Raw genomic sequence first — 4,838 nt, forward strand, 5'->3', positions numbered from 1 at the left:
GCAAAAAAAAAAAAAAAACGAGATCTCAAAACTTTTGGTGGCTAATAAATTGTGGTCACATAAAGAAAAATGTCATATATTGTATCAAAACTACGTAATTTTGAATGTTTCTTAATAATAATTAAATTTGTTACGATTTGAAATAACTATTAATAATCAGTTCAAAAAAATATTAATAATTAAATAATAAATTATTAAGAATATAATAATTATTATTTTTTAATAAAATTATTATTTATTGATGAAAATCATAAAATTTCTTAAATTTATTTATTTTCATTCAAAATATTAATTAAACTTTAATAAAAGTAAAATTACAAACATAAATAATAAAACATAAAAAAAATATATAAATTAAAACCAATTTTTACTATAAAATTTTGTCTCAAATTTATTTTCAATATTTGAAACAAGCCCTCCAAAATTTTGCCTAAATTAAAATTTCGTCTTGCCTAAATTTCTACTCCCTATCCCAAAAAAAAAAAAAAAAACAAAAAAAAAAACAAAACAAAACAAAGAAAACAAAAACAAGAAAAGGGAAAAATAGAGAACAACTAGCAGGGAGATGTGAGAGAGAGAGAGAAGATGAAGAAGAGATAGAGGGAAGACAGACGGAGAAAAGTGCAGTCCTTTGGAGCAACAACCACTGTTTCACTCGTGACAGCCATTGCGTCGCTCGAGCAGTCCTTCGGAGTTACCTCATTCGCAGCCCGGTTTATTTTCGCTTCTCCCTCCGGTCGACGAAGACCCACGAGTGAAACAAATGAAGTCGTCTCACCTCTCCCTCCGACCGGAGCTCTCGCACCTCTCCTGCCCACCGTCCAATTTTAGGTGCATGTTTAGATACTAGAGTTTTGAGTTTTGATTTGAGGCTTTTTGATTTGAGGCTTTTCAATTTGAAAATTAGGGTTTCGGGTTTTTCAATTTCAACATTTGGGGCTTTTTAATTTGGGGTTTAGTGTTTAACTTGGATGCTTGTTATGAATGTTTAAATGGGACTTAATAATGTCAATTTACCAAGTCTCTTAACTTCAATTGTTTTTGGAATTGATGTTGTTAAAGTTTTTTTATTTTATTTTATTTTTTTGTTGGCTTCTATTTTGGTGTCACTAGTATGTATCTATGAAGGTTTCAATTACTGCCAAGACTATTGTTGATGTCCAACTTAATTGGTTTATTTACATCTATGTTATGAATTCGTACAAGCATGTTATTGATTTCTTTAAACAGACACTGGTTCTGCCTTACTTGAGACTTACAAATTCAAGAAAGTTAGTAGCTTTGCTTGGCTTGTTGTGGTAAAAACTCCAATGGACAATTCAAATTTAAGCTTAAATGCATATTTTGAATTATGTCAAGAAATTAATTAATCATAAAAATCAAGCCATTATCATGTCTTGGACGATATTTATTTTTTCCATTATATTTTTAATTCCTAGCTGGTATTTCAGCATTAATGGGTAGTCCTCTGTTTTTGCAATTTTTAATTGCCATGTATCATCGTATTAGTTGTACTACGTGTGTTGCTATTTCTGTTGCTGTTCCATCTAGGATCTTCCTATGCTTTTATTCTGAGCTAGTTTTCTTCATGATGTACTACTGACAATCCATGTTAGCAGAACTGTTTTGTGGAATATGCCTTTTTTTTTTTAGGAAAATGTATTTCTAAGTGATGATAATGTGATAAGAGGAAGCTACAAATCTGTTGAGGTTTGGACTTACGTAGTCATGAAGAGGAGTATGATTTAGCTACCCATGTTCTTTGTATCCTTGGTTTCATAAGCAGGTGACAATGTTGTGTATTAGGTTTAATTTGAGGGGGCTGTTGTTTCCTTGGCCACTTCGTTTAATATTCATCTTGAGTTTCCTTGGAGCTGGCAAGAAATACAGCAGGGGAATTGTGAGTCAATATAAAGTGTAATGTAAGAAATATTTGAGTTGACTGCATTATGGACATCTAGAGTTGGTATTTTTGATGTTATTGGAATTGAATTTGTAGGGTATGTTTGGAAGCTTGAAAGTTGAATGGTCAAATGTGGATTTAATGACATTTTCTAAAGCTGCCAGAGTATCTGCAATAATTAAACCATCAGATGATTTTGAAGTTCCTCGTATGTAATTTCCTATTTCTCTGGTTAATTTTTTCTTTACGTTGGGTTTGGTTGAGAGATTTGGAAAGGGATTTGAAAAGGAAAAGAAAAAAGGTAGGTGAAATGTGAATAAAATATACCTATATTTTACATAATTTCACACATTTTTTCCCTTTCTATTTCTAAATCTTTTTCCAAATCTCTCAAATAAACACAGCGTTAGTCTTCATATATTTGTGGGGGAGTTGGTTTTGGGCGCAGTTGGCCATGATATGTAGGTTCTGGGTTGTTAGTTAGCAGGTTGTGGTTATGGTGGCCTACGATTTTTGCTCATATACGTATATGTGTGTGGTCTCTAGACCATTTTCTTTCAAAAAATCAAATTTCTATTTTGTCATCAATGTTAGTAAGTTTAGAAACACCACTTCTAAGTTCATTTATAGCTTCTTCGGGTTAGTTTTAAAATACCATTTGTCATGGGTATTATTTCCATGGTTTCTAGTCTGCATTGTTGCGGTCCCTTCACCAACATTCTCTGTTTTCTTTCTCTGTATATAGTCCTCTAGTGATTATTTGAATTCTTTGTATGCAGGTCATGAATAGAGAGGATTAAATACCAAATGGGATTGGCACATACTGTTGGTACTAATGCTCTAGACCAGTTTAAATGTTTTGGTTTATATATTTTTTCAATATTAACGTGTCTCTGCAGCTCATTTGGTTCTTTTTGATCTTTTGTCAGGTGTTTGGCTCCACGATCTTGGATTCCGAGGTCTCAAGTGAACATGATGAGATCCAAAGTCATTTGGCAATTGTTCTTTGTAAACAGTTGAGTCCATGCATTTAATGCTCTTGGTAATGTTCACTCAATTGTTCTCTGTTTTTATGATGAATCTCTCTATCCTCTAGAACCTCCAATTTCTGTCTTATAAATCCTTGAGAATATTTTGAATTGTGTTATTCAATGGCAGTTGCCTTGCAGCACCTCTTCCCAATTAGTGAAGTTAGTGTGATGACTTTGATTCCTGTACAACAAATTAAGTAGAAGTTTATCATTTCCTTTTTGTAAAATCCACATCATAAGCTTTTGAGTGCTTTTTCTTACTTTAAAGTCGACTGTTTGAAATTGATGTAAAGTGCAATCCAAATAGTCTGTAGGAATATATTGTGTGAAAGAACTATTCTCTTTGAAATTTTTATTTTTTCTCTTCTACGTTGCATATTAACATATTTAGTGAATGGTTACCTTAACCTTTTGTTGTTGTTGTCGTTTTTTTTTTCTTTTTTAAATGGCAGATTGGAGATGAACGAATTTGGTAACCTGCATAGCAAGAGTTTTTTTGTTGATATTACCAGACACATCCATCACAGTGTAGTTGTACTTTTTGTTGATATTACCAAACATGTATTTTGACTATGTTGTTGTGGGTTATGATTATATTGTGATGGATCCTATCTTTTTGTTGATATTTTATTGAATAGATTAAAATGAACAGGTTTTGTAATGATTTGTAATGGATATTATATTTAGCAGGTTATTAAAATGCACAAGTTATTTTGATTGTGTTGTAGTTTTTTATTTTACTAGAATAGATGTTATAGTTTGGATGTTATATATTAATTTCTTGATACTATGAGACATGTATTTTGCTTGGGTTGTTCTATGATAATGAACAGTTTGATTTTATATTGATTTGTATTAGATATTTTATTTAATAGATTATTAAAATGTACAGGTATTGTTTATTGAAAAAAATATATAAATTGCAAATATAACCCTTCCCCCTAATTTTTAAAATTTATTTATTATTGGCGACAAAAAAAAAATTGACACTAAAACTTTCTAATCCCAACAAATAATTTCGTCACACATTTTCACTATTTCATCACTAAATTAAAATATTTGTTGACAAAAGTTTTCGTCACTGAAGGGTCTTTTTTTTCCATCTTTTGGTGACGATATTTTCGTCACTAAAAATTCTATCTCTATTTTTAATGACGAAATATTTTGTCACCCAAAACAAATATAATAAAATTTTATTTAATTCTAGTGACGAAATGGACGTTATAGGTGACAAAATATTTAACATTTAGTGACGAAATATTTTGTCACCAAATACCAATAATAGGTGACAAAATAAATTTTCGTCATCAGGTACTTTTAGTGACGACGAATTGATGACGAATGTGGTGACGAAATTATTTCGTCACAGATCAATTTGATAATGAAAATTTCACTATTGGAGACGAAGTGATTTTGTCATTAAAGAACCATTTTGTTGTAGTGCAAAAACCATGATAAAGGCCCAAGCTTTGGCATATTTTGTGGCTGAGTTTGCACCAGGCAGCCATCATGTTTGCTCGATTAACTTGACCGAGGCAACCAAAAAAATGGTGGAAAGTGCCGCAAGGATAATGCAGCCCCAAAGCAGGACGCTCAACTGCATAACGAACCATTCAGCCCTGCAGAGAGGAAAAAAAGAACAGATTGCAGCACTATCGCAAGGACACACTCAAAAATAAAGTCTTGAGGCAGTTAGACAGTGAGAAGCAAATTCCAGTGGCAGACAATAACCTGGAAGAGGGCATCATTAACGCCCTTGATCCCAAGACATCATCAGATCCCTCCACTTACTGGAAGCTATTCATCAAAGAGATATGGAAACTCTTCGTGGATGGAGCATCCAATAGGCACGGTGCAGGACTTGACATCGTCCTCATCTCACCAGATGGCCTAACAATTGAATA

At 32.2% G+C, this 4,838-nt stretch overlaps 1 long non-coding RNA gene across 7 annotated transcripts; it reads left to right on the forward strand.

The window, feature by feature from the left end:
- Positions 1-504: 504 nt before the first annotated feature.
- Positions 505-3,649, forward strand: LOC145791168 (uncharacterized). 7 transcript variants are annotated; one of them, XR_014330966.1, is made up of 6 exons: positions 505-831; positions 1,807-1,900; positions 2,000-2,111; positions 2,683-2,732; positions 2,833-2,918; positions 3,387-3,649. It is a non-coding gene; the product is annotated as an uncharacterized LOC145791168 (long non-coding RNA). The 7 variants fall into 7 exon arrangements; XR_014330965.1 differs by having other exon boundaries at positions 524-831; positions 2,833-2,945; XR_014330971.1 differs by having other exon boundaries at positions 525-831; positions 1,807-1,922; positions 2,833-2,945.
- Positions 3,650-4,838: the final 1,189 nt, after the last annotated feature.

The sequence above is a fragment of the Camellia sinensis genome, chromosome 5 (assembly GCF_055761805.1).
Source record: "Camellia sinensis isolate YWXY chromosome 5, ASM5576180v1, whole genome shotgun sequence".
NCBI classification, from domain to species: Eukaryota; Viridiplantae; Streptophyta; class Magnoliopsida; order Ericales; family Theaceae; genus Camellia; species Camellia sinensis.